Here is a 14653-nt window from a genome sequence, read left to right as displayed (position 1 = left end):
AAAATAAAAAAAAAACGTAATATTCGTTTAATAGTAATATGTATTTGCAAAAAAAAAGGTATTTTGGCATTAGCGATTTATGACTACATAAGTATTTTATGTACTTTGCAGATATGAGGTATCTGAAAATGCAAACAAATTAGGTAGCACACATAAAGATTAGGAAGATTCGAAATATTGGTATTAGGTAATATATGTTGATATAGTGGTATTGGTTGATATATTGGTATTATATGTTGATATATTGTTATAGTTGATATATGTTTTTCACATTTTGGTTATCTATAGTCATAAAAGTGCCAAGTAAAGAAACAGAGAAGCAGATAAATAAAGCAAATAGGAAGAGTTCAAGTGAAATACTGCATTATGACTCCAACATGTGTAATTCTGAAGACAGAGAAATGTGAAAATACACAGTTACATACTCTTGTATCTTTTCAGTGGATGCTGGTTAACCTTTATCAATTAGAGCTAATTTTTTTATATATGACTGACCTGTGATTATATATATATATATATATATATATATAGAATGGTTGTATACTGTCAATCTAACTCGAACGTGACAGTAGGGGGGTACACCACCGCTGTATAGCCCTGAGAAGCATCGACGCCTCCTGATGGCTTTGACACATTTTTCCTGTGTCCTTAAATACATTTACGAAGGGGAGACAAACACCCCCGGCCGCCGGAGCTGCATCTAGGGACACGTGTTTCAGGATCATTGTCCTTCATCGGCCTAGAGTAGCAGACGTTCGTGTTAGATTGACAGTATACAACCATTCTATCGCCCCACCACCGTACATGCCTCTACGAGAGATTTAGAAATTTAGTATTTCTTATTTTGATAATCAGTGAATAGACTTCACTGAATTATAGATATATACAATACGAAGTCGAGACAAATATCGCCAGCTGACCGGTGTCTGCTACTCTAGGCCGATGAAGGACAATGAACCTGAAACACGTGACCCTAGATGCAGCTCCGGCGGCCGGGGGTGTTTGTCTCCCCTTCGTAAATGTATATAAGGACACAGGGAAAATGTGTCAAAGCCATCAGGAGGCGTCGATGCTTCCTAGGGCTATACAGCGGTGGTGTACCCCTCTACTGTCACGTTCGTGTTAGATTGACACTATACAACCATTCTATCGCCCCACCACCGTACATGTCTCTACGAGAGATTTAGAAATTTAGTATTTCTTATATATATATATATATATATATATATATAGTTGGGGGGTCAAAATTAGTACCCCAATTTAGTTTTCGCAAAAAATACATGAAATATAATGAAATTGAAAAACTAAAAGAATTTTGACATGAAACACCAAGGGAACATCAATTTGACAAGTCATTGACTGTGACGGCTGTTCGTTGCTATGCACGACTCGTAACGCCTGGTCAAACTGGCGAATGTATTTTGACCCATTTGTTCGGAAAGTTGACTGAGACACTTCAGGGTCGTCTTCTGAATAATAGAAGTAGGTATGGCGATTGATGTGACCAGAAACATTGAAGGTCGCTTCCTTAGAGAAAATAAATCGATCATAAAATGTGGAATCTCGGGCTCCTGCCAGCATTCACGCACAAAATTCGACACGTCTACTGTCAACTCTATCAAAAAGACACCGAAAATAACCAACGGCGTATAGAAATAATAACAACATCAAGAAACTACAAAACTAATAGAGTCATATAATTGGGACACATCAAAGTTTGGGAACTAGTTTTGGCCTACCCTGTATACAGTATATATACATACATATGTATACCTACATATGTATATATACATATGTGTGGTGTGTGTGTGTGTGTGTGTGTGTGTGTGTGTGTGTGTGTGTGTGTGGCGTGTGTGTGTGTGACGATAAAATTTTTCCTCTATAATATTACATTGCACCTAGCTGTTTACATTAATTTTTAGTGTCAGGCTACGACAGACGGGGGCGGGAGGGCGGTTCTTGAATCAGAGTATTTCAAACTTACGGAGACAATATTTATATATCACCTGAGGAGACGCAACTAGATCTCATAATGCAGGGAAACAGTTGCGTAATCAAGTGCCTGCACTCCTGGAGAACTACGTTGCGTGGAAACAATTATAGTGATTGGAAAATAAATGTCCAACAGTACCACTTCTTTTTTACTCTTTTTTTTTCAGTTATATATCCACACACGACAGATCCCAAAACGCAAACCAGGAAGTACTTATAATACTACTAGCGGATAGCACAAGTAGACGAGCTTTATACTGTACTCTACTACGTTCTAAACAGAATGTACCATAACTAGATATACCATAACTATATGTATATATAATTATTATTATTATTATTATTATTATTAGTAGTAGTAGTAGTAGTAGTAGTAGTAGTAGTAGTAGTAGTATTGGTGGTGGTATTAGTAGTAGTAGTGGTGGTGGTGGTGGTGGTGGTAGTAGTAGTAGTAGTAGTAGTAGTAGTAAGGTTATCAACGGATTATTGAGAGAATACAACTCTAAAGCATAAATTGATTTCTCAGTCTTCGTTATTGCTTGTGAAATTCTTTGATGCAGATCATTTATCATACACATACACCATTATCATCATCCTTCGTTCATGGTTGTCAACGATGATCAAGAACATCTAATGGGACCAGAAGATAGGCATGATGTGTCCGGCTGTGGCCAATCAGACCGATGCCTGCTAGAAAGGCTCTTCCACACGTTGGGCACAGGTGGTCTGTTAGAAGAGTTGGCTCTGGACGTGCACAATTCACATCTTCTTTCTTTCTTTCTTTCTTTCTTTCTTTGTGTCCTTGCGCTTGTGTTTCCCAGATGTCAGGTTAGTCTCAAAGCTCTGTAATGAAGCAGTTTTTCTGTCCATTTTAATATGTTTGTGTGTGTATGCGTTATATGTAATTTTTTTTTTGTTCGAGCAGGTCGACTGGTGTATTACAATATTGAACATTCTGATTAATATATCACATGTGTAATTTCACTTTAGGGAAAGCCTCTGCATTATTCTCCAGATAAAAGAGTAAAGTGTGGAAAGAAATATATTTTACAGAACCTATTCATGAAAGTTATTTGAGCCGATGATAATTACTTCCAGTTGCTCATGTCCAGATTAATTTATAGCACGGGCTTTACTTTTAATTAATTTCCTTGCACTGACTAACATATGAAAAGGCATTATTTCATTTAAAATTGAGTTGATTCGAGATTTAAAACAAAACATCATTTATGGCAAGTGGGCGGTGATTTACGACAATGCTGGTGAGTCGAATTATTGAAGTATCAATATTTTACTTTGATTACAGAGTAGAAAGTTGAAATTAAGTTTGATGAATTGTAGTAGAATTAAAAGTTGAAATAGTAGCGACAGAGGTTGCTGAGGTGAAAGCCATTTCACCTTTGGTGATATAAAAGAGAGACACATCGAAAATTGATTTTTAAACTAACAATGGGAAAAAGAAGACGTCGTACGTGCGTTCGTGCTCTTATGAGTTAATCCTTAATATCTTTCAATTTTTTTTTAAGCAGCTGTTTTCATGAGCGACCGCATTGATCGGACATCTCTCTCCTCATATTTGAATAGCCCGAAAGTATGACGTTTTACCGAATTGTACATAATCTGCAGTTTTTTTAATGACAATTCTGTCCCTTTTTTAAGTTAGAAGAATATTCAGTTTTTGCAACACTGCCTTCTTTCAATAACAAAACGTAGTTTAATGGTTGAAATACTTTTCTTTTGGTCATCTTCCGGATGAAATGCTTTGTTGAAATATCTTTCGGTCATTTATTTTTCTTTATATTGTCATCACTTCTCAAAATCAAACATAAATACTACGCATATTTGCTTGATTTTCAGACGCCTTCTCTGCCTTATAGGTGATTGCATTAGTTTTTGATCAGCAATTAAAGGGATATGCGAGTATTTGTATATGCAGCTTGTCTCGTTTCTTAGATTATTGTGATTAATTATTTTGATATTGGCTTTAAAGCTGTCGATAAAATTTTGTATATAATTGCTAAATAATTTTCCATAAGAGGAAAACAATTATTTAATATATATAAAGGCGGCGAGCTGGCAGAAACGTTAGCATGCTGGGCGAAATGCTTAGCGGTATTTCGTCTGCCTGCTATTGAAAATTTATTGTTGGAGTGAGTTTGTAAAGTAAGCTTCTGTTAATTGTTATATCGTTATACCTCTTGCTGTGCCTATTGTTGGACTTATTTTTAAAAATTGTATTATAGTTTTCTTTCGAAAGCTATCTGTTGTTTTCCCCTGCTGGGGATAACATTAATTGCCGGCAAGATGCCGAAAAGTGTGTCTTCGTCGAGTGAAGATTCATCGACCAAACGGAATGCGAGGAAGATAGAAAGTTTAATTTTTGATAACATTTCTGACGTTTCGGAAAGTGAATTTCCTGCATTACCAAAAGAAACATAAAGACAAAGAGCATTCAAAATTAAGAAAGAAAAAAGTTTTGCGTCAGCAGCTGGGAGTGGAACGCGACAGCTGTCAACTGACAAAAAATAATTATTAAAATACAAGGAAATGGTAACAGAACGAGATGGAGTGGTGAAGGTGGAAATACAAGAAGAATTAACGGAGGTAAAAAGGAAAATTATTATTTTTAAGACATTCTGCTTAAAAGCTCGAAAAATTGACAAGATATGTGAGCAAAAATTTTTTAAATGTTTAAAACTCATCTGGCAGGACATAACATACCTAGCCAGACGGAAGAAGTTTGGAACCTTCGAGGTGAGGTTCAAGAACGCAGAATGCGTGTCAAATTACTCCAGCAATTAGGGCTCATTTTCCACTTATATTAAAAATCCCTTGATCAGGTAATACAGTGTATAAGGCGTCATACGTACGTGTTGGAGTTACTTGCAGAGTAGCAAAACCCACCTATCATTGAAAAGAAGAACAAAATCGTTATTGCTATATCGGGAATTTCATTACATACGTTTTAATAACGAATAATCGATCAATCATTTTGTCAGATGAAAAAGTATCGAAATTCAAAATCAATTGAAATGTTGCCCTTATATAGCAAAGGAGCACGCTCCAACCTAAAATGAAAAACAAAAATCTAATAATGACGAAGCGAGCAATCGATAAAAGATGAAAGTAAACAGAACAAGGAGGTCGCAGAGAGACCACAGAAATCAAAAGAAAACTAATAACAGATAATAATAAATAAAAACAATTAATAGAAAATAAATAAAAGTAAGCTCATACTTATTGGTATAAACATACTTATGATATATATATATATATATATATACGTCCACATAGTCATAGAAATATAAGAATGAAGGAGTAACGAGGATGTAAAACAAATAAGGTTGAAGAAAATAAGGTAATAAATATTAAATATAGATATAAAAGTACGCTACTGGGACGGGCTATATTTAGCGGGTTTCTCAAACTTCAGTGATAATCTTTAAAGCCCTGCAGTAGCATTCTGAACTACAATGAAAGTGTGACAGGTTACTCGCATATTCCGGAAAGCTTTGAGCAATTTCAAAATTACTCGGATCGCATTAATGCTAATATATCAATATCTTAAAATATTCAGAAGAGAAAGTATATAACCTATATTAACAACAATAACAACAACCATCAGAATAACAGTTCTTTATATTATAGATACAAGGCCTGAAATGGGGAAGTCGAAAAATAAAGTCGGTCTCGGCGGAATTTGGATTCAGAACTTAGTGACAGAGGAAATGCCTATTTCTTTACTACCCACAAGGGGCTAAACTCAGAGGGAACAAACAAGGAAAGATAAACGGATTAAGTCAATTATATCGACCCCAGTGTGTAACTGGTACTTAATTTATCGACCCCGAAAGGATGAAAGGCAAAGTCGACCTCGGCGGAATTTGAACTCAGAACGTAGCAGCAGACGAAATACCTATTTCTTTACTACCCACAAGGGGCTAAACACAGAGAGTACAAACAAGGACAGACAAACGGATTAAGTCGATTACATCGACCCCAGTGCGCAACTGGTACTTAATTTATCGACCCCGAAAGGATGAAAGGCAAAGTCGACCTCGGCGGAATTTGAACTCAGAACGTAGCGGCAGACGAAATACCTATTTCTTTATTACCCACAAGGGGCTAAACACAGAGAGGACAAACAAGGACAGACAAACGGATTAAGTCGATTACATCGACCCCAATGCGTAACTGGTACTTAATTTATCGACCCCGAAAGGATGAAAGGCAAAGTCGACCTCGGCGGAATTTGAACTCAGAACGTAACGGCAGACGAAATACCACTAAGCATTTTGCTCGACGTTCTAACGTTTCTGCCAGCCTGCTGCCTTAGCACTAACAACGATTCCTTGTACAGTAGGCACTAGTGAAGATGCATGGCTTAGTGGTTCGGGTATTGGACTCATGATCACAAGATTTTGGTTTCGATTACCTGAGTAATGAATTGTGTTCTTGGCCAAAACATTTCATTTCACTCTGCTCCAGTCTACTCAGCTGGTAAAAATCAGTAATTCTGGGCCGCAACAACGTCCCGTCCAGGGAAGGAATATATACACTATAGAAGCTGGCCCTCCTTTGGGAGTAATGCAGACTAACCGCTGTCAACACAATACCAGGATTTTTTAGGGGAGGTGGAGGGTTAGTTGGTTACATCGACCCCAGTGCTCCACATGTACTTATTTGATCGACGCCGGAACATGAAAGGTAAATTATTTACAATGGACGTTTCGGCTGATGTACTCTCCAGCCTTCATCAGGTGTTCTGGTGGAATTTCAAGGTGAGGATATCTGTCCGTCCATTGTAGATAATGTACATAATTCCTCATCTCAAAAATACAGAATAGCATTTATTTCTTTATTATTAGGAATCAATAGCAAATTTACTTAAATCATTAGCTGTTGAACAATGTGTGTGTGTATAGGAAGACCTTTGTACATATGTAGATGTATATCTGTGTGTGTGCGTGTGTGTGTGTGTGTGCCATTGTGCCTCTCTTTGTCCCACACTCTACCGCTTGACAACCGGTGCACGTGTGCTTACGTCCCCTATAACATAGCGGTTCGGCAAGAGAGCCCGATAGAATAAGTACTAAGATGTTAATAAAAGTACTGTGGTCTATACATTATATTAAAAATTCTTATCATGGTGCCTCGGCATGGCAGCAGCCTAATGACTGAGACAAGTAAAAGATAAACAAAATATGCGCGTGTGTGTGTGCGAGTATTGGTAGGTGTTTGAACGACTGAGTTGTTTACATCTTATTTCAATGTGCTTCCTGGAAATATATAAGAGTTAAGTCATTATTAATATATAATGTAGAAGGCGGCGAGTTGGCTGATACGTTAGCGCGCCGGGCGAAATGCTTAGCAGTTTTGTTACGTGTGATTAATTCTGTGGTGTATTCTTTGCTTGGGGGTTAGCGTTGAAATTGATGTTGCTGAATTCTTTCATTGTTGTGTTTAATACCGTTCTGCGTGTGGCAGACGGAGTGAACTTTTATTCCCGTCTGTGAGGGGGGAAAATATAATTTTATTTTGTTAAAAATGAATACTTCCTCTGTAGAGAAAAAAAAACTGTGAAAGCAACTGTGAAATATTAAGTATGCCGACGGCAGAAAAACTTGTCTAACAGGTAAAAAAGTTTAATTTTGCAGCTGCGGCTGGAGTGAAAAAAAGAAAAGCTATGTATTGACAAAAATGTACTAATGCAACACCAAAACATATTTGTAAAGGAGGGATACGACGTAAAAGCCACCCTCCCGTGTGAAATTATAGAAAAAACCGCGAAAAATATTCGTATTTAAAAATCATGTTGTGAAGGATAAGAAACTAGACAAAGTACCAAAGAAAGCTATAGAAAAATGTCTACAGCCGATCTGGCAGTACATAGAATATCTGACCAGAGGCAAACACTTTGCCATGGTTGTAGTGTATTTCAAAAGTGAAAACACACTCAGTACAACCATTGAAAACTACGGACGTTGTATTGCTGTTAACATACTTAGGCTGGCGCACGTCAAAATCTCGAAGAAGAGATCCCGTCAGAAATAAACGTATCGTGGCTACTCCCAGCCCTACTAATGGGAATAGAAGAAGAAATAACGATATTAGAGGCCTTAAAAATACACCAGCAGAACTGGAAGGAGCAAGGCCTCGAGGTCATTATCCAAGCAGCGCCACAGACCCTAATAATGATTGCAGAGAACATACACGCCGGAGAAGAAACCACCTTACGGGTAATGGTGAAGGGGAGAAGACCCCGGTGCTTCGAATATGGAGAGAAAGGCCACATTCGGGAAAACTGTCCTACCCGTAAGGTGGAGACGGTCCAAAGAAAGGACGCAGAAGAGACAGATACACAGAAGACCGACCAGCAGGCTCCCAGCTGGGAGTGAAGACGGATGGTCTATGGTAAAAAGGAAGAAATTAACAAAAAAGGAAGAACCCCAATCCCACCCCCTCAACATCCAGCTTGAAAACACGAAAAAAACTCCATCAACAGACACACACGAAACTCAAACTATCCCTCCCCACCACTATTTCTCCCCCAACACACCAGTATCCTCTAGTTGTGCTAGGAGACTATAAAACAATCTGCGAGGCACGCGCAGATTATGTTGGCTCGTGTTCTGATAGAAGAGGCAATGTTTGCTTCCTGGAACTGCTATCCACAGTTTTTCCCGGTCAGCTACAGTTATCATAAATTGGTCATCTATACGCTCGACATAGATAAGTTGTATAATAGAGGATCCGGTTACTGGAAATTTAATACGTCCCTTTTGGCGATTAAGGAGTAAAGAGACCGGATTAAAGTTATTCGATTCAGAGGGCACTAACCAGATCTGTTATTAATAACAAATGGTGGTATGCCCTCAAGTGAGCCATTAAATTTGAGTCTATTAGATATAGCACAGGTTTAGTGGCTAGAGAGATTAGGAAGGGATTAGCATTAGCTAAGGATTAAAGGAAGCAATGGAATCTGGCTCTGCAGCTCAGGTGGCGTTAAACCAGCACCTTGAAGCCTAACATAGGAATTGCATTGCCAGAGCTAGGATTCATGCATTGGGTTGTGAGGGAATCAAGGGCGCGGGATGGGCCCGAGTGGTGGAAGCCCAACGTGGTAACGATGGCATAATTCGATCTTTGACGAACCAACGAGGTAAGTTAATAAACAAGCCCGAGAAGATGTTTGAGGTCTTTCAGGAGCACTTCGCCCAGCTGTTCAGTAGGGGCGGCGGACCGGATAGTAGGAGACACATATCGGACTTCCTCGTCGAGCTGCTGCGCCTATAGGGGCTGGTCGCGTAGCGTCGTGAAGAGCCGATTAGGCCTGAGCAGGTAATTGAGGCTATGGTGGACTGCGGCGCGCGTAAGGTGCTGAGACTCGATGGTCTACCCTATGAACTGTATAAAAGTATGCCAGACATGTTCGGGCACTTGCTGGCGAATGTCTACACGAAATGGCAGCAGAATGGGTTTATTCCCAGATCTGTGCACCGGGGAGTGGTGACGCTTATCAGAAAGGACCCGAACAAGGGGGATTACATTAATAATTTTCGGCCCATCGCTCTGCCAAACACAGAGTTGAAGATTTTGGCTTGATCGGGAAGGCACAGACAAGTGCCGTCCCCGGTAGATCCATCCAGGATAAACTCCATCTTATACAGTACACTGTAGAAGGGTTTAATAACGATTCTGGCAAAGGAGGGGCAATGGTCCATTCAGATTAATCAAAGGCTTTTGATAGGGTTGACCATCATTACCTGGTGTCCGCTCTGGCGCGGTTTGGCCTGGGTCTTGGCTTTCTCAGGTGGACCTTTCGAATTTATCACAACATCGACTCTGTAGTTCAGATGAACGGCTTTTTACCTTAGCTGTTCAGTATCAAACACTCGGATCGTCAACGGTGTCCGCTCTCCACGCTTTTGTATGTAATAGCTCTTGAGCCATTGCTGTGAAAATTGGGTGACATCCCGAGACTGCCAGGTTGTGGAGAGTCGGTTTCAGCGTGCGCAAACGACATTACCATCATCCAGCCTTCTTCAGGTGTCTTGGGGAAAATTCGAACCTGGGTTCTCCAAGACACCTGATGAAGGCTGAAGGGTATATCAGCTGAAATGCTGTGTTAAGAACAAACAAGATGAGGACAAATATCCGTCAAATGTAAATAATGTACATAATTCCTCATCTCTTAAATATAGAATTGAGGTGGATTTCTTCGACTAAAGGCGGTGATCCAGCATGGCCGCAGTTAAATAACTGAAACAAGTAAAAGCATAAAGGAATATGTTTGGGAAATTCAGCAACACACCTTTTCGTCCATCTCCGCGAAATATATTTTGCTTAACCACTGTACAATTTGACTCTCTTTATTTCTAATGCAATATCGAGATTTACAGAGAGTTCAAATTGTGCCAAAGTGCACCTTGCCTTTCATCCTTTCGGGGTCGATAAATTAAGCACCAGTTGCGTACTAGGGTCGATCTTATCGACTGCCTCCCACCCTCAAAATTTCGGGCCTTCTGCCTAGAATATCGAAAGAATATCGAAATTTACAGCTCTTCGGTGTCTTCTGTCCTGAGAAACAAAGCAATTATATTTGCTATGAAAAATGTCTAATATATTCCAGGATGAAACTATGTTATATTCACAGCTAGAAATATTCTAATTATTTTTAGTGTGTCAGTTGACAAGGAAATCCAGAATCAACAATTAAGATATTACAATTATTTCCTAGGATTTGGCGTAGGCGACCGATTTATTTTATCTATAATTACCGTGCAAATTCAATCAACCTTTCATGATTTACATAGAAATGATAGCATTGTAGTCATTTTCTGATTTAGAAGGGGTAACAAAATACTTTCGGTTTATTGATACATTTTGAGCATAATATTAAAATCGTAAATTTTCTAGATCAACGCTCATCCCTAAATCAAGTTTATCACCTCTTCTCTAAGCTGGATTAATGGTAGTAGGACACCCATAGATTTTCTAGCTACAGGTTGTCCTTTATAAATTAGTCTATTGAATAATATTTGGATCCTTTCACTTTGACCGGCAGATTTTTAAAATAATTTCTTTGTAACTAAACACTTTTAAACTTCGTATACTGGTAGAATGTGTTACATAAAACATCTTTTTCTCTTGGCTTTGAGAAAATTCTGTAGTTTTTAAGCAATTTCTTGTTAAATTTCTTGCATTACGGCAATTTCAACCAATCAATGACGTCTATTGAGGTGAATACAATTTCTGCTGTTCTTTGAATTTTCTCAAGAAAGCCAAGAGAAAAATATGTTTTATGTAACACATTCTACCAGTATACGAAGTTTAAAAGTGTTTAGTTACAAAGAAATTATTTTAAAAATCTGCCGGTCAAAGTGAAAAGATCCTAATATTTCGATTAGCCGACTCACCCAAAATTTCTGGCCCCAGAAGTAGAAAGAAATATTAATCGGATTTTAAATAATACTCAACATTATGGCAACCAGTTTGCGAGAGAGAATAAAAGCAGGTAAAATATTACGTCTCGAATCACAAGTTTATATCTTACCGATCGGTCATCAGTGATAGACATCTGTTTTCAAATCTGTTAGTGATCCTCTTATTCTCTCTCAAATCGATGTTTATAACGTCTAATGTAGTTTATATTACAATCATAATAGTCAATTCTTTATTAAATTGTAGCTTTTGAACGCCCATAAATAAACTTTATCACTCGTAACATGCAATGCAGAAATGGACTCCCGAAATTTATCTCCAATGCATAGTGATAATTGCACATTATAATATTTTCAATATTTTTTCCAATACACTCAAAATCGACATTTGCCTCATCATTACGAATTCTATAAAATGATAACCTGTCAATTACTAATGCAGATATAATCGACAATATCTCTTTTAAAATGTGTCAGCGTGTTCCTGTTAGAAATCAATATTCGTCCTCATATTCGAAATAATGTATTGTTTTGTCAATAACGAGGTGGGAAACACGCATTAACTTTTACGTTCACATGGTATTTCGAAAAACAATATTTTTCTTCAACGATAAATATTTTTTTTTTATTACGGTCAATTAACTCTTAACGAACTCTTTTTCTTCGTTCTAGTTTATGTTGACCCAAAAAAAAAGTATTTATGAGAGCGGGGTAAAATATATTATAAAGATTCAATTTATGAAATACATAGGAACGTAAACTTCAACGAAATACATCCAACTAAAAATCGAAACTACACTGTGGCACTCTTCCGTCGAGAACACGTACTTCATGTCTACCAGTTAACTAAACTGATTGTTACTGCTTCGAATTTTATGTAAATAAGATAATCTGATAATCATGTTCCGCTCACTTTTATGTGTATTATTTAAATTATAATCAGCTAAATTTAATTTGTGTCCTTCGGTCTTTTCTTTTTCAAAATATTTTATCGGTCAAATGGCAAGAGTACTTGAAGAGGAATACAGCAGCAAGTAACGAGCAAATAGAAATGGGTATTTGCAATTCTAGTGAAAAGAATGTCAGCGGCACTCCCTCAATGGAATCACTTAGAGGAAGTATTTGTCAAAAAAATCCTACACATACGAACTCGAAAACTTATGTATCTTGTTTTGAGAAACCAAATCCGCTCGTTATAGAAATAATTGGAACCCCTAAACTTTCCACGCGGTCAATCTGTATAACTTCAAAATTTGTTCTACCACAATCGCATACAGAACAGAGTTAATCAATTACCGAGTATTATACACCGTATGTACGTCGACGAAACGATTGTCTTTCAGAAGTCACAATGCATAAAATGTACCAAAATATCTTTTGTGGTATAAGTTTACAAGTTTTATTTGCTGACCTGTATTTTGCCGATTTGGAATGTTACGATGATCGAGAAGCTTTCTTTAAGATATATGCAACCTTAGAATGCAGTTATGTTTATAATCAAGTTTTTCAACAGGAATTGAAAACTCTTTGTCATTTTCACACGATTCGAAATGTTTTTACTCATTTTTAAATATAATTTCAATTATTCAAATGTAGTCACCTGAATACAAGTCTTACATCCGTTCTCGACTCGACGACTGAATTTTATAAATGGAGAAATTCCAAAAGTGAAGTGGATACGGTTTCAGAAAATGCCAATCGGTTGATTGTTCTATTTGAAGACTTTATTTCTTGAGAGGGCTCAGAACCCTAAAATTTGTACTTTATTTTTAATCGTGAATTTAAGCGGGTTTTAATTAAAGGGTTCAAAGTGCCTTCGTAGAAACAAATTGTAATGATTCACTTTTGTAAATATTCATTTATAAATATTCATTTGTAACAAATAAACTATTTGAGAATATTTTATAAAATCTTAAATACTGATTTTTGTTTTTACACTCCGACAAAATACTTCGAAAAATGATTTTTTTCATAGATAATGCTTGCATGTTTACATCTTAGCAATCTGTTTGTTCTTAATAAATGCCGGACTAATTGGCATCAACACCATTGTAGCTATAACCATTGTAAATATCCGTAGATGAATGGTGACCAGTGATCAACTCGTTTCATTGCAGTCACTCTCACTGTTCATAGTTTTACTTTTGGCAATGAATAGGTTGTATTTTTTACCATAAACGAACGCGCTGCTGTGACTTCATTGTTTGCCCATAATATCAAGGTAACTCGTATTGACAACACATAGTTACAACTAACAAGGTGAGTTGCCCTGTCAACTGAAATTAAATATTCCAATCTAAATGGCTATCACATGTTGTTACTACGTTTGATTTTATATATTCTTTTGTACCGAGCACTTTTCGCCTAGTTCTACCTCTAGCACTTTCTACGAAGTGCTGTTTAATAACGAATTAATGCGAAAATTAGAATCTGATAACATCGCAGTTTGTAACAAATGGCTCCATTGAATATACTCCCCCCCTCCCTGATTTTTCTTTAAACATTTAAATCTCAGTTGGTGATGAAAAGAATGTGTGTAACCAGTCATTAGCTTATATTCGAGTATACGGCACAATTGAATCCCTGCTGAGAAACATACGCCTTCGTAAAAGCAGTAAGAACTTCTAATTCATTTACAATTGACAAGGTGAGTTGCCCTGTCAACTGAAATTAAAAATTCCATCTAAATGGCTTTCACATGTTTTAACTACGTTTGATTTTATATATTCTTTTGTACCGAGCACTTTTCACCTAGTTCTACTTAATAACGAATTTTTATCTATTTAAAGATAAATTTCTCATATGCAAGTTGAATATCTATTTCTTTACTACCCACAAGGGGCTAAACACAGAGGGGACAGACAAACGGATTAAGTCGATTACATCGACCCCAGTGCGTAACTGATACTTAATTTATCGCCCCCCCCCCCCGAAAGGATGAAAGGCAATGTCGACCTCGGCGGAATTTGAACTCAGAACGTAGAGGCAGACGAAATACTGTTAAGCATTTCGCCCGGCGTGCTAACGTTTCTGCCAGCTCGCCGCCTTACGCAAGTTGAATATCATTTGCCGATTGTAGCAATTGACATTTTAAAGACACTGCTTTTTCTTACTGTTCGTATTAAAATGCGAACTCCATGACAACGCCATTCATTTACCAACAATAACAACTGCGAAAATTAGAATCTAATAACATCGCAGTTTGTAACAAATGGCTC

The sequence above is a fragment of the Octopus sinensis genome, linkage group LG2, assembly GCF_006345805.1.
Source record: "Octopus sinensis linkage group LG2, ASM634580v1, whole genome shotgun sequence".
NCBI classification, from domain to species: Eukaryota; Metazoa; Mollusca; class Cephalopoda; order Octopoda; family Octopodidae; genus Octopus; species Octopus sinensis.
This window is presented reverse-complemented; position numbering follows the sequence as displayed.